Raw genomic sequence first — 23,153 nt, 5'->3', positions numbered from 1 at the left:
GATCCGGATCTGCGGTATGGCTCGAGGGACTCTACCGGACCTGGGGGTCGCGCAGACACTTCGAATAAAAAGGGGACGTAATTGTACGGGATTTGTTATAAACTGTCTGTGACACCACCCACGGTGTGTGGTGAGATGTAGAACCACCGCTGCTGTTATGGGGTGTCCGAGGAAGATGTGATGGCAGCTGGATGTTAACCCCTCCGTGGGTAGGGATGGATGCCCCGGGGCCCAGTGTTGTGCAGGGTTGCAGGGATCAGCACACTTAGTTTGGTTGTTGTAGTGCTGGATGAGGTTGCACTGATGTATGGAGTCAATAAACACACAGTTCTTTTGGTAAACCAAGGTGATGGTAGCCGGCCTCCGCAGACGGGTGTATCTGGTCCCACACCTGGGCTGGTGATCAATGACCCTTTTCCTCTGCACCTCTGTATTTTTCAGTGATGGACTTCCCGGTGTGTAATGCAGGAGTCTACTCCTGGTCCTTTGGTTGGGAGCCGTGCCCGTCAGACGCTGATCCGTGGGATCTACCGGGCCATGGCGGATGCCCTATCCCTCTCTGTGGGTGGTTTGTTTACTTTTCGGGACTTAGGGGTACTTTGCACACTACGACATCGCAAGCCGATGCTTGCGATGCCGAGCGCGATAGTCCCCGCCCCCGTCGCAGCTGCGATCTCTTGTGATAGCTGCAGTAACTAACATTATCGCTACGGCAGCTTCACATGCACATACCTGCCCCGTGATGTCACTCTGGCCGGCCACCCGCCTCCTTCCTAAGGGGGCGGGTTATGTGGCATCACAGCGACATCACAAGGCAGGCAGCCAATAGAAGCGGAGGGGCGGAGATGAGCGGGACGTAAACATCCTGCCCACCTCCTTCCTTCCGCATAGCCGGCGTGAGCCGCAGGATGCAGGTAGGAGATGTTCCTCGCTTCTGCGGCTTTACACACAGCGATGTGTGCTGCCGCAGGAACGAGGAACATCGTAACATCGGTCCTTCCGAAATTATAGAAATGACCGATGCTACACCGATGATACGATTTCGATGCTTTTGCGCTCATTAATCGTATCAAAAAGGGTTTACACACTACGATATCGCCAGCGACGCAGGATGTGCGTTACTTTCGATTTGACCCCACCGACATCGCAGCTGCGATGTCGTAGTGTGCAAAGTACCCCTTAGATTGGGACAGGACCTAAAATCCTGCCCTCAATTGGTTAATTAGCTAGGCTGTTGGTGCCGGTCCTGGCTTCAGGGTCCAAGTACCCCCTTTGTGCACGGTTTCCGGGTCGGTTCTCCGGTGTTGGTACCTAGCCAGCACGCCAGGGCTCCAACCCTGACACCAGTCAGCTTGGCACTTCCACTCCCAACTTGAACTCCAACTAAACCAAACTAAGCTCACTGTTTTCTCGCTCTGGGTTCTCCAGACCCCTAGGTGGACGTTTCTCCTTCCGACTGGTCCCGCCCACTGGTGTGTCTGTCCTTCCCTGAGGGGGTCACTAGGATTTCAGGTCGGCTGCTTTAACCCTGTGTGGGAGAGGTGTTGTGCGGGGGCCTAAAACTGTGTGACTACCTGGTTTTGCCAGGGCGTCACACATGTGCCTGCCCTGCTGAAGCATAGGCACACTATGCTCTGCCCTACTAAAATAAGAGCAGAGCCCTGTCAATAGAGCAAACTCAGACCCCAGACCCTTGACTCACATCAGACCTGACTATTAGCAGATGATGCTGGAGACTTATAAAAGGTATTTTTGTGATATGCAAAGGGAGTTTATGATGGAAAGAACAGTGCAAATTGTACCGTAAAGTTAGTATTCCCTTTAACCTCAAATGGAACCTATTGCCATGAAAATTTCATCCAATCTGAATGCATCATGTTATAGAGAAGCAGAAGCTTTTGGAATTTTCAGTCTAGTGGACGGTCCTAATAGTGACTGACAGCTTTCTTTCTATAAGTGTGCATATGTAGCACCCCACGGGGCAGGTGGTTAACCTACTCATTGCCGAGCCATTTCATGTCTGGCGTTGTCACTGGGTGGCATTGCCCGATTCCGTTGCCCCGAGGCGAACAGTAAAGGTGGTGGAAGCGGGGTGTTTAGGGAAAGTTTGTCATGACACCACCTGTGGTATGCGGGCAGGGAACAGCCGCCGCTGCTGGGTTCCTCTCCGGGGCAGGTTTAAGGCAGCCGGGATGTTGTCGCTCCCCACAGGCAGAGGGCATCCCGGGTGGATGATGAGGGAAGTATTGGTCGTTGGCGCCTAAGCGCTGGGTGGCGGCGCCAGTAAGGGCGAGCCAACACAGTCTCTGCGGGTTCAGGGTGTAGTTTACTCACAACTTCAGCTGCCAGTCCGGTCACACTGGTCACTGCCGTGATGGGCTTAGGTCGATCCCGGATCCACAAGAGGTCAGAACAAGTCCGGTAGTCTGTGGACCCTTCCTCACTGCGCTTTTTAGTGCGGGTCGCTGTGGCTTGAAGAACTTAGAGTCCCTTTCAAACTAGGTAGAGTACTGTTCTCTATACCAGTAGAGGGGATCCCCTTGAGTCTGACCATTATCTAGGCCCTGGGAGTCCTATATGCCACTTGGCTCTGGAGACTTGAATGGTCGAAGAAGCATGGAACCTCTTCGTCCGGCAGAATCTGGTGATGCAACATGGAATTACACCACTCTAGGGTGCTGCACCCTGAACAGCTCTGCCCCAGGAGAACTGACACGGTATCCACCTCAGCGACCTTTAAACTTCTATGTCACACAGGAGCTACTGGGAAACACGTCTGCTCACTGTCACTCCTGCTGAAGAACTCCTTAAGTCTTAATAATCTGTGTGTGTGTGGCTCCTAACTCCCCCTGGTGGCTGCTCCTCCCCCTACCCAGATCCTAAGATAGTGGCATGGGGCCCCTGTTGTGAGGCATCCTGTAAATGCCACACTGTTCGGAACCCCTTTTATACCCAACCCTAGACCAGTCCCCAGTGGGGAAGGGACAACCCATGTGTGTATGTGGTTGTGGATGATAAAACCGGTACCGATCTCCATTTGGATCCATGATCAGCACCACACCCTGAGTGGGGTTCAGTACCCTGTGGCAACCTGAGCCTCAGGGGCGCCACACATACATATGTAGCTGTTAATTGCTGGACTGAAAATGCCAGTAAAGGCTGAGGATTAAATGATTAAAGCATAAGTTATACTGAATTTTTTATCACAAAACTTGATATCAAACCATTCAGCTCAGCTTGATATGGCACCTGCAGTTTGCAATTCATTTTCATAGTGACGGGTTCCCTTTAAACATTTGCAGTTAATGTAGCATAGCTACCAGGGGACCAAAAGGGGCAGTCACCCCAGGCCCCTGACTCACGAAGGCCCACTCAGAGTGACTATTGTAGCACCCCTGAAGCCATCAGGGTGCTACAAGGTACTGCATCCCCACCCAGAAGACCAGTGCCAGTGTACCGCCCCGCTCTCGGCAGCCGAGCTGCTCTGATCCGGTCCTTCTGTGGGTGGTTCGAGGGTCTCTGGACCAGGGGTTCTCGTGGTCACTTCAAATGAAAAGGGGAGTGATGAGATGATGGGTGTAGGACATATAAGTACGGGCTGAGCCGTACGGAGTTCGTGACGCCACCCACGGTATGTGGTGATATTGGACACCACCGCTGCAGTTACAGGGCACCGGGGGAGATGTTGCGTAGCAAGTTGTTAACCCCTCCGTGGGCAGGGATGGTGGCCCCAGGACCTGTTGGGAACTGGTGGTGCAGGGGGATGGGCGACCGCAGGGTGCTGATGTACTCACTAGAAACACACACACGAGTCTCTGGTAAACCAAGGTGATGGTGGTCAGTGCCCGCAGCCGGCTGCGTTCGGGTTCCCTCACCCGGCTGGTGGTCTCTGTCTTTCTCCTGCACCTGTTTTGGAATTGTGGACTACCTGCACTTGCAGCTTCAGGAGTCCGCTCCCGGCTGGATGTGGCCTAAGGAGCCCTTGCCCACAGACGCTGGCCCATGGGATCTCTGAGCCTTGGCGGTGGCCTGTTATCCCCCTTGGTGGGCTGTTGCCTTCAATCGGGAATTTGGGTGGGACAGGACCTCTAGTCCTGGCTGCAATCAGTTAATTAGTTTAGCACAAAAAGGAATAAGTACAAAAATTAAAAAAAAACACGAATAGCTGGCCCGCCAAAATGTTAAAAATATACCCTTAAATATATTTTTCTTCAAATACGTGATAAGCGCATGAAAGACGAAATTTCAAAAAATATAAAAAATAGATGTATTTTATATCTAATAAATTGGTTTCCAAAATTCAGTTACATAAAGGAAAAATATTATTCTTCATTAGCTTACGTAAAGAGTTAATAATAGTCCATTCTAATCAATAAAAATCTTCTCCATCTTTCCTTAGTTCCTGAATGGATGCAAGGATGATATGCTGTAGGCCTGACAGCATGTGTTCATCTTGGGTGAATGGGCTGGATGGATGGATCCGTTGAACAGACTTCCAGTAGCCTGACATGTGCGAGAGAGAGCAGCCTCGACATGCGTCCTTTTGAAGGCACGATCCCCCTCTCTCTGCTCTCCGCCCCAGAAGTGTCATGGTATATATGTCCAATGCAGCTGCTCATAAGGGCTATTTAAAGGAGATCCTACTATACACATGATGTAACCCTAGAATATACCATACTATGTCAGCATCTATCTATATGCAATACAGATATTCAATACAGATAACAATTCTTATAAGGAATAAGATAAAAGGTATCAATAAGCTATGCTCTCCAATATAGACAGAACTGTGAACATATATAATATATCCTATTATAAAGTGTTTGATAACTAGATGTATTAATTTTAATGTTTTTACAGATCACATTTCAAAACTTTGGCAATTTCAAGACTGCTGCATCCCTCTGCAAGACATCTCACAATTTTGGACTTTTCAGATCCAGTCAAATCTCTCTTCTGACCCATTTTGCCAAAGGAAAGGAAGTTACCTAATAATTAAGCACACCTTATATTGGGTGTAGATGTCATTACACCACACCCCTCTTCATTACAGAGATGCACATCACCTGATTTACTTAATTGGTAGTTGGCTCTCAAGCCTATACAGCTTGGAGTAGGACAACATGTATAAAAAGTATCATGTGATCAAAATACTCATTTGCCTAATAATTCTGCATACAGTGTATAGTAGATTTCATACTTTTTCTACTAGGACCGCAATAGATAGACCCCCATAATGTCTAAGCCACACCAGAGAGTCCCTAGTAATGCATGTAACTAACCTTCTGAAGTAGAAGTCCATGGTAAAATAAAACATGTTTCTTTTTTATGCCTCTTGAATCCAGTATAACATTAAAAATGGGGTAGTATGGTGGCTCAGTGATTAGCACTGGGACTGGGGTCCTGGGTTCAAGTCCCACCTAGTACATCTGCAAGGAGTTTGTATGTTCTCCCTGTGTTTGCATGGGTTTCCTCCCACACTCCAAAGACATACTGATAGGGGATTAAGATTGTGACCCCAATGGGGACAGTGATTGTGAAGCGCTCTAGAATTAATGGTGCTGTAGATACGAGTAAAATAAATAATGAGTCAATTATATTGATGGGCTAAAGCTTGTCACAGCCATAGAAAGTACTGCCCATATGATCATATCTATGAAAAATACCTCCTCACCGGCACTAGTGGTTGCAGCACTGGGCAGGCCAGTCATATACAGTAGTTTCAGGAAACATTTCTAACTAAATCTTTTCAAATATATTAGTTGTCTGCAATAAACCGTGTAATAAAAAAACCTTTTTTTTTTATAGTGTTATATATATCGATAAACATTATCCAGCGCAGGTTGTTGTAAAAAGTGATTGGCAGCAAATAAAAAGAAAAATAATCACGTGTGAATTTTTAGAGACAAAGACTTCCTTCAAGGACAACAGATATTGTTAAAGGGTCAAATGGTAAACTGTCTCTCTACTTATGCACAGAAGTAAAAGCCAAGCAGGAGATACCCGTTGGGTTAGAGTCTGCGTTTTACCAGTCCTACCAGTCTTTATAGTCTTCTGTGTTGTAAATCTCTCCGCCTAAATAAACACGTCTGTCAAAAAGACAGCTTTCCCAGTGTGCTCATATTCTCCATTGCTTTCTCATTTATTATCTTCAAACACTTGCCTGAAAATTGTTAACTAGTAAGATGTTTGGAACGCCTCATCCAGGGTACTTTGATTTAGAAATTGCAGTAAAATATTATCTTATAATTAGAAGCTTGAGCAAGGTAAACAATCACAAGTATTGTTAAAAGTTTTTCAATGTTGTTTTTTCTCTAAAGTTTCTACTGGGTCTAAAAAAGAAAATAACTCATCAGATTGTCAGACTAGTGGTGACTTGCCCATTTAGTAGTCACACGTTGTATCGGTGTTTTGGGGTACTTTTTTTCAGTCAACCATTTTTACATGTGTATTATTTAGGCATAGCGTGGTAAAATTGGTGACGTTGATAGATATGTGTAGTAGTTGCAAGCATCCTAAATCTCAAATATTGAAAGCTTAAAGAAAACCTTCTGCCTTAAAGGGGTTTTCCATAAACAAAGTTGATTTTAACCCAAAGATCTTAGAATAATAATAATTTATACAACTGGATGTGTTTTACAAAAATGTTTTTATGTGTTCCTCCTATGTACTGTGTAATGGCCGTGTCTGACCGTACAGGGATATGGTCTGATCATACCACAGCTCCTGGGCTAGGGAGGAAGTAAAAACGTATGCAAACATTACAGCTTGGGATCGCAAATAATGCTTTCTTTGAGGTAAAACATTTTTTAAAAACAGGCAGGGAAATGTTTTACCTCACAAAAAGGTCTGATCACATCACATCTACTGTGGAGGGCACAACAAAGTATAAAGACATTACAGCACGGGGTCACAGCTTATTCTCTTTGTGAGGTAAAACATTTCCCTGTCTGTTTTTAAAAATGTTTTACCTCACAAAAAGAATTAGCTGTGATCCCATGCTGTAATGTCTTCTTTATATTCTTTTGTGCCCTCCCCAGTAGATGTGGTATGATCAGACCTTGTCCCTGTATGGTCAGATACGGCCATTACAAAGTACATAGCAGGGACACATTTTATCTCAGTACAGGAACATTAAAAAAAAATAATACAAAAACATTCAATTGCTGAACTTATTATTATTACAAGAGCTATTGATTAAACTAAAATTTAAAATGAACGTTGTTATGGAAAAACCTCTTTAAAGAATTTATTACCATGAGAGGTAACATGATAAAACTGACAAACGGCACAAAAAAACCTATCACACAGCAAATTAAAAATGTATTGTCTAAAATTGTCAGCATGTTTAAAAGGTTAAATATATGCTGCCATTATTCTTTATGTGTAGCAACACTATTCTGTGGTTAATTAGGAAGTTGTTGCAAAAAAGCAAAGTTCAAAAGATATAATAGTTGGAAATCATTGGAGGCGGAAAATCAAATACAGCTGACTGGTGCAACTCTGAAGCAATTTGCAAAAACATAGTGTTTTTCCTCAAATGATGCAGATTTGGTGCAGAAACGTCTGTGTGGCACCCTGGTCTAGCCAGGTTGTCACAGTTAACACTCAAACACCCCCCCCCCACCCCATTAGACAGGGACACCAGCCAAACAAAAAAAACAAAAATCCTTGTTGCCTCCCTCCAGTGTCTGATGTCCACACCAGGTGGGGCGGAGCTAAGTGGTTGGCCCCACCCACCGAGGAGTTCACAGGCCTGGAGGCGGGAAAAGTGACAGAACAGTGTAGGAGTTTGAAGAGAGGAGTAAGCACTTGGGTGTCTGGGTTTGTGGCCCAGGCACTGACAGCAAGGTTGGCAGACGGTGGTGGCCATCTGCAGGAGTGGTGGAGCAACGCGGAACCGTAGGACTGGGGACGGGCGATGGCCCGCCGGTACCGACCGGGGAGCGAAGTGAAGCCAGCACACACAGGCAGGGCCATCGGACCCCGACCAGGCTTGGAGCCGCCGACAATAGTCAGATCTGAATGTGACTGGAACCCCAGGGGTTTCACAACAGCAAAAGTCCCGATTGAAGGCAACAGCCCACACCGTGAGGGTACACAGCTACCGCCTAAGGCTAGAGACCCAAGGGCCAGCGTCTGCGGGCAAACGGGCTCCTCCGGTACCCATACACCGGGCAGCGGACTACCGTTGGGAATCCATAGTAGTCAGAAAGAGAACATCAAGGTGCAGGGAAAGACAGCCGCCATCACCTGTACGGGGAGAAGCACTGCAGCCGGCTGCGGGACCCGTCTATCCAGCCGTTTGGTTTACCGTGGACTTTGTACCTTTCTTGCTGAGTGAGTACACCCGTGCCATCCGGCACCGCGCCGCGCTGTCCCTGCAACCCTGCACCTCACCGACCCTGCCTCCCCGTCACAACATCACCGGGCCCCGGGACCACCGACCCCTACCCACGGAGGGGGAAAACAACATCCCAGCTGCTACTTACCATTGCTCCCGGGATCCCCGTCATCAGCAGCGGTGGTGCCTATCTTCACCATGACCCATGGGTGGCGTCACGGACTAAAGCCCCCAAACCAACCACCCCTTTCACTCACGGGCGAGGAGCGCCGCTCGAGTCCCCGGATCCGGCCTACCGCTTGAGCCGCCGAGCAGCGGCAGCAGCCGCAGCAGCGCCGGACCCGAGCGTTAGCGAGAGCGCAGCAGCGACGGCGTCCTCCCCGCCCGCGACATCTGCATCAAATACTCAGTCTGCGCACGTACACTGTGTGCAAAATTAATAGGCAAGTGAGTATTTTGATCACATGATAATTTCTATACATGTTGTCCTACTCCCTGCTGTATAGGCTTGAGAGCCAACTACCAATTAAGTAAATCAGGTGATGTGCATCTCTGTAATTAGGAGGGGTGTGGTGTAATGCTGTCAACACCCTATATAAGGTGTGCTTAATTATTAGGCAACTTCCTTTCCTTTGGCGAAATGGGTCAGAAGAGAGATTTGACGGGCTCTGAAAAGTCCATAATTGTAAGATGTCTTGCAGAGGGATGCAGCATTCTTGCAATCAATCAAGCGTTTCATGTCAAATAGCCAACATGGTCGCAAGAAGCATGTTGGGCAAAAAAGGCGCAAAATAACTGCCCATGAATTGAGGAAAATCAAGCGTGACACCTCCAATATGCCATTTGCCACCAGTTTGGCCATATTTCAGAGTTGCAACGTTACTGGAGTATCAAAAAGCACAAGGTGTGCCATACTCAGGGACATGGCCAAGGTAAGGAAGGCTGAAAAATGACCACCTTTGAACAAGAAACATAAGATAAAATGTCAAGACTGGGCCAAGAAATATCTTAAGACTGATTTTTCAAAGGTTTTATGGACTGATGAAATAAGAGTGACTCTTGATGGGCCAGAGGCTGGATCAGGATCAGTAAAGGGCAGAGAGCTCCAAGCCGACTCAGACGCCAGCAAGGTGGAGGTGGGGTACTGGTATGGGCTGGTATCATCAGAGATGAACTTGTGGGACCTTTTCAGGTTGAGGATGGAGTGAAGCTCAACTCCCAGACCTACTGCCAGTTTCTGGAAGACAACTTCTTCAAGCAGTGGTACAGGAAGAAGTCAGTATTGTTCAAGAAAAACATGATTTTCATGCAGGACAATGCTCCATCACATGCATCCAACTACTCCACAGCGTGGCTGGCCAGTAAAGGTCTAAAAGATGAAAAAATAATGACATGACCCCCTTGTTCACCTGATCTGAACCCCATAGAGAAACTGTGGTCCCTCATAAAATGTGAGATCTACAGGGAGGGAAAACAGTACACCTCTCGGAACAGTGTCTGGGAGGCTGTGGTGGCTGCTGCACACAATGTTGATCGTAAACAGATCAAGCAACTGACAGAATCTATGGATGGTAGGCTGTTGAGTGTCATCATAAGGAAAGGTGGCTATATTGGTCACTAATTTTTTGGGGTTTTGTTTTTGCATGTCAGAAATGTTTATTTCTAAATTGTGTGCAGTTATATTGGTTTACCTGGTGAAAATAAACAAGTGAGATGGGCATATATTTGGTTTTTATTAAGTTGCCTAATAATTCTGCACAGTAATAGTTACCTGCAAAAAACAGATATCCTCCTAAGATAGCCAAATCTAAAAAAAAAAAACCACTTCAACTTCCAAAAATATTAAGCTTTGATATATATGAGTGTTTTGGGTTGATTGAGAACATAGTTGTTGATTAATAATAAAAAAAATCCTCTAAAATACAATTTGGCTAATAATTCTACACACGGTGTAGACTAACAAAGCCAAACACACACCTAATCTATCTAACCAACCCATATCTACCATTCGGTTCCTTTGACACTCCAGTTTTTGATTATTATCTTCTATCCTTATTTTTTAAGCCAGGCTCAATTTCTGGCATTGGCTTTAAAAATAATACTAAGGTCCATGGGATATCTTCTTATAATGCCCATGTAACAAGGTAAACAACTTTTCTGGGACTTAAAAATTAGCGATCATCAGAAAATGATCCACTGATTAAAATGGATTTTGTATTTATCACCGGCCATTGGGGCTATTTTAGACTCTAACTTCATGTTGTTTTAGTTAATCCACATATGCGTTACTAAAAATTTACAAACTCTGACGCTATCTTTTGAATTGAAGCATCTAATAAACGGGTACAAAGGTGATTGTAAAGGAAGGAAGAGGATGGTCATCTGTAACTATGCCGCCCCTGCAGCAGTCGAACTGCTTGGATCCGGGGTTGCTGTAACTCGAGGGTCTCCGGACCCGGGGACTTGCGGCCACTTCAAATGTAAAGGGGGTGTTATTTACAAGGAAGAGTTCGTGACACCACCCGTGGTTTGCGGTAAGGGAAGTACCGCTGCTGCCGATGGGAGTACCCAGGGGAGATGGAGTGGGGCAGCCAGATGGTGATCCCTCCACGGGTAGGGGAGACCCCGGGACTCTGGAGATAGGTGGCGGATAGCGTTGTGCAGGCTCTACAGGCAGGCAGGATGCAGGGTGTGCAGTGTACTCACTCAGGTTGTGTAGTAGTACAATCATTAAGCAGACTCCGACACAGAAGTAAACCAAGTCTCTGGGTGCCGCTGCCACTCTGGGGAGCCCGTCTGGGTGTCCGTTCCCACTGGTATTGCTTAGTGGTCCGGAGCCTGCCTCCATTCACAATTTTGTAGATTTTCCTAAGTGACCCTTCGACCTGAAGCAGTCAGGGTCCCGCTCCCTATAGTGATATAGAGGAGCTGTGCTCTCGATGGCTGACACTTGGAATTTCTTTAGGCCGCATAAGCTGGAAGGCCCTATCCCACTTGTTGTGTTGGTGCCTTCGTTCTCAGAGCTCTTGGGGAAAGTTCATAAAGAGACTATCCTCCACAGGTGAATCATCAGGTTGCGTGAAGCTACTCCCTGATCTAGGGTCCTGTACCCGCCGTGCTCAGTACCGGTCCGGTTACTGGACCTTCCGGTGGCGACCTTTCTCCAAAACTAAGTCAGTGCACCCTTTTCCAATACCCTGCGACCGGGTCTCCGATTCCTCTGGTCCCAGACCACCATCTGCGACCCAACCAAGGTCACACAGGGAGCTACAACTCCCTCAGCTTCTCACTCTCTGAGGGCTACTTCTCAACTGACTTCCTCCCTCCCACCAGTCTGCCTGACCCCTAGGCGGGTGGCCCTTTTCCAGCTAGACCACCCACTGGTGTGCCTGACAGGGTGTGGTGTGAGGTGTGGTTAGGATTTGAGTGCTGATGGAAGCAATACCAGTGTGTAGGAACCCAGAACCATGGAGGGTGAGTTCTGCACCATAAGAGACAGGGGTACAGTTCCCTGTGACACCCTGATAGAGTCAGGGGCGTCACTTAACATTGATCAATCCTGTGATATCAGCAGTCTATAGCAATATCAGCTGTGTATAGAGATATCCTGCCTCTTATGATTAAAGGAATCCAATCACCAGGATTTTCATATATAACCTAAAGCCAGTGCTAAACTAGCATTATCAGGCTGATTTTCTACATATCTACATACTTTTGGTAGTCAGCTTAGATGTTTAGGTTTTTAAATCCATGAAAGTAAAGTTTATAAAATTAGCTGCTTGTTGATTGACAGCAGCTGGGAATCAGATAATATCTGGGCGGGTATGCATAGTTATCCACTCCCCTTGTTAGAATTAGCATAAGTATTATACAATCGACCTAGCAGGACCTGTGTGAGGTCATACCCATCTAACCAGAAGGGTCAGGGTCTCAGCCAACAAAGCTGGAAACCAGGTCACATGGGTATGACCTCACACAGGTCCTGCTAGGTCGATTGTATAATATTCATGCTAATTCTAACAGAGGGAGGGGATAACTATGAATCCCCCCCCAGATATTATCTGCTCCTTTGCTGCTGTCACTCAACAAGCAGCTAATTTTATAAACTTTACTTTCTTGAATTTCAAAACCTAACCATCTGAGCTGAACACTAAAGAATCAGTCTGATAGTGCCAGTACAGCACTGGCTTTAGCTTATATACGAAAATCCTGGTGATTGGTGCGCTTTAAGTAAACTGCTGTCAACGTTTCCTGAAAGTACAAGAAATTAGAGCCTTAAAAAGCATCAGTGGCCAGTTTGAAAATTTAAGATGGCAAATTTAGCTGTGTGTTTAATAAAGATTATGATCTAAAAAAATAAAAAAATCACATTGCCAAAAGCTTAAAAAGAAAAATACATGTTGAACAAAGAGGACTAAATGATATGTAATTTCCTGATATCTTCCCTTTAAAGGGAATCTGTCAGATGCAATATGCACTCAGAACCACGAGCAGTTCTGGGTGCATATTAGTAATTCCTGCCTATCTGTCCCTGTATCTAGTAGCATAAATAAACAGATCTTTAGAAAAAGTATTTCTAAATATAATTTACTAGCTGTAGTACCCGGCATTTCCCAGGATAGTAACTGTCTCTGTCTCTCTCCCAGTCTCTGTCTGTCTGTCTCTCCGTCTGTCTCCGTCTGTCTCCGTGTATCTGCCTGTGTCTGTCTGTCTCTATCTCTTCCCCCATCTGTCTCTTTCCCGGTCCTTCTCTTCCGAGGTCAGTCTCTTTCCCAGGTCAGTCTCTTTCCCAGGTCAGTATCTTTCCCAGGTAAGTCTCTTTCCCAGGTCAGTCTCTTTCCCGGTCCTTCTCTTCCGAGGTCAGTCTCTTTCCCAGGTCAGTCTCTTTCCCAGGTCTGTCTCTTTCCCAGGTCTGTCTCTTTCCCAGGTCTGTCTCTTTCCCAGGTCTGTCTCTTTTCCCTACTGTCTCTTTCCCCATCTGTCTCTTTCCCCGTCTATCTCTCTGTCCCTTTTTGTCTGCCTGTCTCTGTCTCCCTGTGTGTCTGTCTCTTTCCAGGTCTGTTTTATTTTCAGGTCTGTCTCTTTCCAGGACTGTCTCTTTCCCTTTCTTTTTACCTGTCTGTCTTTGTCTGTATCTCTGTCTGTCTCTTTTGCTGTCTGTCTTTTTCCCTGTCTGCCTGTCTCTATCTCTGTGTCTCTTTCCAGGTCTGTCTCTTTCCAGGTCTGTCTCTTTCTAGGTCTGTCTCTTTCTAGGTCTGTCTCTTTCCCCATCTGTCTCTTTCCCCGTCTGTCTCTTTCCCCGTCTGTCTCTTTCCCCGTCTGTCTCTTTCCCCGTCTGTCTCTTTCCCCCGTCTGTCTCTTTCCCCGTCTGTCTCTTTCCCCGTCTGTCTCTTTCCCCGTCTGTCTCTTTCCCCGTCTGTCTCTTTCCCCCGTCTGTCTCTTTCCCCCGTCTGTCTCTTTCCCCGTCTGTCTCTTTCCCCCGTCTGTCTCATTCCCTGTCTCTCTTTCTGTCTCTTTCCCTCTCTGTCTCTATCTCTCTGCCTCTTTCCCCGTCTGTCTCTCTCTCTCTCTTTCCCTGTCTCTTTCTCTGTCTGTCTCTTTCCTTGTCTGTCTCTTTCCCTGTCTCTTTCCTTGTTTCTGTCTCTTTCCCTGCTTGTCTGTCTCTTTCCCTTTCTGTCTGTGCCTGTCTCTTTCCCTGTCTGTGTCTGTCTGCCTCTGTCTCTTTGTCTGTCTCTCTCTCTCTGTCTCTTTCCCTGTCTCTCTGTCTGTCTGACTCTTTCCCTGTCTGCCTCTTACTCTGTCTGTGCCTATATCTTTCTGCCTCTGTCTCTCTCTATCCCTCTCCCCACTGACATCATATTACTTCACACATAAGCTTGTTATACTATGAATGTCTTTCATGCCTATAGCAACCAATCACAGCTTCTATTAATAACCTGTGGCTCGCAGCTCCATTGACTTTAATGGATGTAGTTTTTTTTGGAGAGTAACTGTAAAGCACTGGGTTACATTTTCCTATCAAAACATAGTCTATGATGTTCCCTGAGTCACATGAGGCATCTGTGCAAATTTTCGTAATTGTAAATGCGACGGTGCGGATTCATTTAGCGGACATACATACATACATATATACACACATACATACACTCAGCTTTATATATTAGATTATATGCTTATGAGGCCAGCGACTAGTTACAAGGGTGTACGTTCCCTTGGCTAGTCGGTCCCCTTAGCATGTAAGCACGTCCCTGTGGGCATACTAACATGCTAATAAATGTGCAGCAAAGCCACAAATACCTCACTCTTGATAGCGGCCGGATGGATGTGCACTGAGCATGATCTGGAGTCATCAGGACTTCCGATCATGCACACTAAGGCTATGTGCCCACGGGAGCATGCTTCTGCGGATTTTGCCACGGAAAACCTGCAGATTTTTCTGGATTTTCCAGATAAATCCGCAGGTTTCAGCATGTACAAACACTCCCCATGTTATCCTATGGTACATGGGGAGTGTCTGTGTCCACGCTGCGGAATGTGTGGCTGCGGAATATGCTGCGGATGTTCCGCAGCTGCATGTAAGAGCATGTCAATTATTCCTGCGGAATTACCTGCGGATTTCCCGGCCCTCCACTATGGAGATAGAGGCCGGGACGTCCACAGGTAAATCGCATGAAAGTCCGCAGGTTTACCGCAGCTATTCCGCTGTACTACCGCAGCTAACAATAGCTGCGGATGCCGGCGAGCAGCTGCGGTAAACCTGCGGCCGTACCTGCGGCTGTATCCGCAGAAGCAAGCTCCCGTGGGCACATAGACTTAACTGATGCCGGGTGTAAGCCATCCGGCTTCATTGAGGTAGAGTGTACATGACTAGGTCATATGGAAAGGATTGTTAAAAATCCACATTTGACTTTTAGGATCGCTACTTCCAATAGGTGGCGCTGCGCTAGAGTTAGTCTCCATTCCTGGAGAGATAATTTGATTATTCCCCAGAGGGGTGTGGCAGCTATAAGTCCCCTTACTTTACTGTTAGCCAGACTGGCTTGCAAAGTCTCCTTAAGGAGAATAGTGTTCCCCCGTGGTCCCCACAAAGCTTCTTATGAGCCAGATCAGACACCCCATACTTTGCACTGACAAGGGGCAAGCACCCCGAAACACCGTGTCTGCAAATTGGGATTCTGATCTGCCTTATATATTCTAGCTAGGTCATATGGAAAGGATTGTTAAAAATCCACTTTTGACTTTTAGGATCGCTACTTCCAATAGGTGGCGCTGCGCTAGAGTTTGTCTCCATTCCTGGAGAGATAATTTGGAAGTCCTTGGGACTCTGGATCATGCATAATGCACATCCATCCTCCACCGACCGCCACGAAGAGTGAGGTATGTGCGAAATTACTAACACGCACCCAAAACTGCTTGTGGTTCTGGGAGTATATTGGACCTGACAGGTTCCCTTTAATGTTTCGCCAGCCTGTTCTCAGTCATCACCATATACACAGATGTGACAGCACCTAGTACTACAGCTTAGGCTGCTTTCACACTTGCATTGTGTGGCATCTGTTGCAATCCGCTGCCTTGAGGAATTACGGTAACCGTTGCAGGAAGACGTTTATTCCACATAGGCTTCTATTAAGGGTGGATGCAACGGATGGTCTTGCGTTGGATCCGCCCCGCGATGCATCAGTTGTTTTGTTGGTGACCGTCAGGCAGAGGGAAAGCTGAATGTAGCTACTTTTGTTACTGTAAAAAAAACACTCCACAGGATTCCGTCGGGATCTGTTAAGAGGCATAATTAATATCTATGGTGCTGGATTCCGTCGCCATGCATTTGGCGATCGATTCCAGTGCAGGATTCCGTCAAGTTCTACTAAGCATGCTCAGCATGTCCAGCAGAACGTTCTAAATCGTTTAAAATCACTCCTGGTCTCTCTCTCTGTACGTCGGTCTCTCTCTGTCTGTCGGTCTCTCTCTGTCTGTCGGTCTCTCTCTCTCTGTCGGTCGGTCGGTCTGTTTGTCGGTCTCTCTCTCGGTCTCTCCCTCTCACCCCCTCTCTCATACTCACCGATCACCGGTGTGGCACTGCACGGCTGTCACACTGCTCTGGCGGCTTTTCCTCTTTTGAAAATGCCGCTCATTATTCCATCTCATATTCACTGCTTTCCCCGCCCACAGGCACCTATGATTGGTTGCAGTCAGACATACCCCCACGCTGAGTGAGAGCTGTCTCACTGCAACAAAAACGATGTGCGGTCTGCCCCAATTTTGATACCAGCCAAGGAAAAGCCACACGGCTGAAGGCTGGTAGTCTCAGGATGAAGAGCCCCATGTTAGAGCCCTCCAGCCTAACAATATCAGCCAGCAGCGACAGTCCCATGACTCTACCTGGCTCATCCCGAATCGCCTTGGTGCGGTGGCAATCAGGGTAATAAGGAGTTAATGCCAGCAGCCCATAGCTGCCACTAAGTCCTAGGTTAATCATGGCAGGCGTCTATGAGACACCCCCAATGATGAACCTGTGAGTGAAAGTAAATAAACACATACACCCGAAAAAATACTTTATTTGGAGTAAAAGACAAAAAAACACCCTCTTTCACCACTTTATTAATCCTCAAATACCTCTCCAGGTCCGGCGTAATCCTGACGAGGTCCCACGATGCTTTCAGCTCTGTTATATGAAGTTGACAGGAGCGGCCGTGGAACACCACCACTCTCTGTCAGCTCCACGCAGCAAATGAAGTGAATCGCGCTGTCAGCGGGGACGTCACTCAGGTAGTGCCGGTGTGTACAGTAATGATGGGTGCGTAACTGTCGGGGTGTGTGCGGTGATGGTGGGGGTGGTACTGCCGAGGTGTGTGCGGTGTTGATGATGGGGGCAGTAGTGCCGGTTTGTGTGCGGTGATGATGGGTGTGGTAGTGCCGGGGTGTGTGCGGTGATGATGGGGTCGGTAGTGCCAGGGTATGTGCGGTGGTGATGATGGGGGCAGTAGTGCCGGTTTGCGTGCGGTGATGATGGGTGCGGTAGTGCCGAGGTGTGTGCAGTGATGATGGGGCAGTAGTGCCGGTGTGTGCAGTGATCATGGGAGCGGTAGTGCCGGTGTGTGCGGTGATGATGGGGGCCGTAGTGCCGGTGTGTGCAGTGATGATGAGGGCTGTAGTGCCTGCATGTGTGCGGTGATGATGGGGTCTCTCTCTCGGCTAAAGAAAACTTTTAACGCAACGTGTTATTTCACAGGAATCCGTTGACTTTATTATCACACTATTTGCAAGGCATCCGTCACATGCGTCACACAACGCACTGTGATGGATGCCGCACAACGCAAGTGTGAAAGCAGCCTTAGGTTCCATTCAAGTTCCCCATAATCACATACTGGTGGGCTTTTAAAAGCTGCTTAACCTATGAAAGCTTAAAAAAAACAAACATACAGGGCATATTGAATACAGAGTGAATGAATGCTGAAAATAACTATTTATATTAGTACATGGCTACTGCATCTCCTGAGTGTACTATAGTACTGTCCATAAGGACTGAGAGCCTCTTCTTGCAGTATCTCCCTTTGGGCATGTGAAATGTGTATGTGTGTTTTATGATATAAGTTTGTGCTAAGTGGGAATCTGATCGCTGGAACACTGTTATAGTATATGACAGCGCCAATCCATGCACTTGATTGTTATTCTATTGAGTATTGCCCCACAATGGTTTCCAGAGCCACCTATAGTGGAAATTATACCTTACCACTGACACATGTAAGTGGGAAATTCCAGAAAGTCTATTAACAAATGAAGTATCAACCTCCTCCTGTAAACCCAAGACACAGAAGCTACAAACAATATGCTCATTGTTATTATTACCATAGTTGCAGGAAAATCCGGTTTTTGTTCAATAGCTTGCTAAAACACATGCTTTCAGCATTTTTTTTTCTATAAGCAAGCAAGACGCAAAAAATTAGATGCAGTTAGGCTCCTTGTTGGGATCGCAGTACTATTGGGGGTCGCAATCTGACCCCTTACACTTGTACTGCTCTACAACGTAGCAGCGACACTTAGCGATCTTTGGTTGCACTACAGGAGTCCCGGGCAGTCGTTGTGTAGTCCCTGCTATAGTGTTATAAATGTAAGGTATCAACAGATATCTTACGAAGACCAACAGTTGGTGACTACATACACAGAGTATTATGACCGGTGAACATCAGCCTTCATTTTTTTACAAGTACATTTACAAGTGTCTTATGCGATTATAGGGTCAAATATACATTCATCCATATCTGATCAATAACGACTGGATATCCATCTTTGTTCAAAGGTTTGGCTTCTTGGGAAAACTGGAATCATTTCACAGGTTGTGATTCAATGTTGCTGAAATGAAAAGAAGGAACTTATTGGACCATGTAAGGTAGAAAAGCAAGAGTGCTTAGAAATGTGAGGTATTTCTTTATTGCCTCAAAGGAATTCCACTGTAAAAATGAGCACAGTAATTATCTTTCCCATAGAGGTGGAATTCCTGGATCCATCCGATAAAACAGAGGGAATCTGTATCCAGGTTTATGCTTCTCAATAGGAGAACAGCATAAAATAGATTAATTGGCAAAAACCTAGCCCAAATTTCAATCATACTAGGCAAATATAGTTTAACTTGATGGTGCACCAACGCTTAGTCTACGCTAACGGTGTACTGTAGCGCCCTCATTTGCATATCAAATTAAAGTTAATTTTTAATGAAATATTAAATTAATTCATACATGCTTACTATTATTTAAAGGGAACCTGTCAGGTCCAATATGCACGAAGAACCACGAGCAGTTCTGGGTGCATATTGGTAATCCCAACCTAACAGTCCCTGTATACATACAGTAGCATAATTAAAGGGATCGCTAGAAAAAGTATTTCTAAAGATCTTTTATCATATGCTAATGAGCACAGGGACTAGTCCCCTGGACCTTAGTTCCCCTGGCTAGTCGGCTCCATTAGCATGTTAGTACGTTCCTGTGGGCCCCTGTGGGTGTGCTAACCTGCTAATCAATGTGCAGCATCAAAGCATGATCTCACTCACCTCTCCACTGCCCTCGCCGCCCGACACTGGATTTCGGTGAGATTCGGTCATGCGCACTATGAAGCCGGGTGTACACATCCTGGCTTCAAACTGAAGTGATACGCAAGACCGAAACTATGGGGTCATGCGCACTGAGCTGACATTCAGTGTCGAGCGGCGATGACGACAGAGGTGAGTGAGATCATCCTCTGACGCTGCACATTCATTAGCATTTTAGCATGCCCACAAGGGTGTACTAACATGCTAAGGGGGCCGATTAGCAAAGGAAGCAATGCCCTGGGGACTAGTCCTCTCGCTCATTAGCATACAATAAAAGATCTTTAGAAATACATTTTAGAGATCTCTTTATCTATGCTAGTGTATACAGGGACGGTTAGGCAGGGATTAGCAATATGCACCCAGAACTGCTCGTGGATCTGGGTGCATATTGGACCTGACAGTTTCCCTTTAAATAGTGGTTAGATGCCCTACAAAAATGTTTACGCTGTTTAATTGCCATTTTGGACTCCTTTTAACACATTATAATTTAAACTCTTGCTGATGACCCACATGCCTTTCATTATGATGCTCCTTTGAAAGCTGTGCCTGGCATTCATATGAGATCTTGATTTTAGCTATACACAGCTATAATGCACTGTTATGTATGATCTGATGATTGCAGCTTCAAGTCCACTAAGGGAACTATTAAATACAGTAAAAAGTTAAAAATATGAAATAAGTAAAAAAACACACAAAAGTTAAAATCATCCCACTTTGCCTCAGTAAATATAAAGCAATATAAAAAACACACATATTTGGTATAGCTGCATTCAGTCCACTCTATTAAAATATAAAACAAAGTAATCCAATCTGTAAACGGCATAATGGAAAAAAAATAAAAGCGCCACAACATTGCAATTGATGGCGATCAAGACATTGAATCTGCCTCAAAATGGTATCAATGAAAAGGTCAGTTGATTGTGCAAAAATTAAGCCCTCATACAGCCTCAGGTCCCAGAAATGAAAATGTTACGAGTTTCAGAAAATGGCCAAGAAAGCAAAAATACATATGTGACAAATTTACACATTTCTTTTCACCAACTATATAAAAAGGAAAAGAAAAAAAAACTATACATGTTTGCTATCTACAAACTTGTACTGACCTGTAAATTCATACTGCTGGGTCAGTTTTACCATAGTGAACATGGTAAATAAAATTAAAAAAAATTGTAAAATTGCACTTTTTTTGGGAATTTCAACACATTTGAATTATTTTTTGCGGTAGAATGAATAGTGTCATTCAAAAGTATGCTCTAAAACAAGCTCTCATATGGCTATGTTGACAGAAAAAAAATTATGGCTCTTGGAAGAAGTGGAGATAAAAACAAAAAATGGAAAATGGCAATGGCGTTGAGGGGTTAAAGGGATTCTGTCACCAGGATATTGCAACTAAATCTGAGAGCATGGTCTTGAGACAGTCACTGATTCCAGCAATGTCTCACTTACTAGGCTGCTTGAGGTAGTTTTGACAAACAGTGTTTTATTAGCAGGAAATTATCACTAGTCCCCCATATTCATGATTATTATAAACAGTGTGTCCCCCCATATCCTGTCCATCGCCATTAACTTGAGAACAGCAGCTATAGGAATAGAAGTGGTGTCTCGGTATAGTAAAGTAGCTAGGCGCTATGCAATGAAACCACCTATAGCGCCACCTGGTGCAAAAGAATGGAGTTAGCATTTTTATCTCGAAAACGGAACGCGATAGAGAAAAAAAGGGAATTACAAAGCTGTAGGGCATCATCAATTCAATACGAATCGACACCTTGCATACAGAAATGCTATGATATGAATCCCATGACCCCACAAAAACATTGAATGCTGGTCACGCATATGGCGCTCATTTAAGTTTGATGCTCAAAGTGGCCACGGTCAGCTGCAATGCACATCTGGACTCTGGACAGCATACTGTATCTTGCTGCATGTTGTGCAATATGGTAGGTGACACGTTTGTACAAGGATCTGTGATACGTCGTCGTAGGTCCTGCAATGTTGGTGGAGGGGTCGCATACACCTGCTGTTTGATATGACCTCACAGAAAGAAGTCCAATGGGGTCACGTCAGGTGAGCATGGAGGCCACTCCATGCACCCACCATACCCAATGACTTGTAGGAAGGTCTCCATGAGGTATCGCTTCACGTCCGCAGCCTTGTGAGTTATACACGTCCTAATCATAGCATTTCTGTATGCAAGGTGTAGATTGTATTGAATTGATGATGCCCTACAACTTTGTAATTCACTTTTTTCTCTACCTCATTACGTTTTCGAGATAAAAATGCTAACTCTGTTTTTTTCCACCAGGTGGTGCTATAGGTGGTTTCATTGCGTAGCGCATGGATACTTTACTATACCTAGACACCACTTCTATGCCTATGGCTGCCGCCGTTCTCAAGTTAATGGCGGTGGACAGGATATGGGTGGACACACTGATATAAATATATATATATATATATAAAAGAAAATAGTGTGCACACACTTAGAATTAGAAGTATGGGGGAGGTGCTAGTGTAAGGCTATGTGTCCACGTTGCTTTTTACCTGCTTTTTACCTGCTTTTTTGCTGCTTTTTCAACTGCAGCGTTTAATGCCGAAATGGATGTGTTCTGCTTTTCAAGCAAAGTCTATGGCGATTTGGGTTTCTTGTCCGCACTATGCAGTTCAAACTGCAGCTTTTTTGTGGCAGAACTTTGGACAAAAACTCAGCTTTGCAGTGCAAAACCCAAATGGCAAAAACAATTGACATGTCACATGCACATGGCCACAGCTCCTGGGGACACAGACTCTGCAATTCAGCTTTAACGTGTATACAAAAGACAAATACAGCATTAACCCGAGGGTCTAGGAGCACAAACTCATTTTATGGACGACCGTCTTTATACATATGCCTATGAGTAAGGAGGCTACTGTCAATCATTAAAGGAACCCCCAAAAAACACTTTTTTTCATAGTAATTTAGCGACTAATGTGATCAAGGTCCTGGAGGACCGAAACGTTATGGTCGCAAAATTGTCGCACGTGTCACATGTCTTTCAATTGTTGCTATCTTGCCTTCTGTATTAAAAATCTATTAGCATTGAGAAAAAGAGTTATATCTTTATTCCTTCTTGCCCATTGAGAGTGCAGTGTTATATTTATATATGCTATATATATATATATATATATATATATATATATATATATATACATGTGATGGTGTCTCCGCGGCTTGCTTGTTTTGAATATTTCCCAGGGGGCATTGCTCTAGAATCACTGCGTTGAGAAACATGTGATGGTGTCTCCGCGATGTTGGATGTTGATCTCCCTAAGGTCAACCATCCTTACTTATGTAGTCTTCTACTAGGCATTGCTCCCACTAGCCAGTTTCCTACTCCACACTGATGAGGGGCAAATACCCCGAAACAGCTGTCTGTGGATGGATACCATGTTTGGCATAGGTGGTCTCCTTGACTGGAGACTGCCCTTCCCGTGGTTGTTCCTTCCCGGTGAAAGACCTGGCTAGTTTCCTGCCAGCGTTGAGAAACATGTGATGGTGTCTCCGCAGGCTTTCTTGTTTTGAATACTTCCCAGGGAGCATTGCTCTAGAATCACTGCGTTGAGAAACACATGATGGTGTCTCTGCGGTGTTGGATGTTGATCTCCCTAAGGTCAACCATCCTTGCTTATGTATATATATATATTATATATATATATATACATATAATATACACACACACACACACACACACA

The sequence above is a fragment of the Anomaloglossus baeobatrachus genome, chromosome 3, assembly GCF_048569485.1.
Source record: "Anomaloglossus baeobatrachus isolate aAnoBae1 chromosome 3, aAnoBae1.hap1, whole genome shotgun sequence".
NCBI lineage: Eukaryota > Metazoa > Chordata > Amphibia > Anura > Aromobatidae > Anomaloglossus > Anomaloglossus baeobatrachus.
This window is presented reverse-complemented; position numbering follows the sequence as displayed.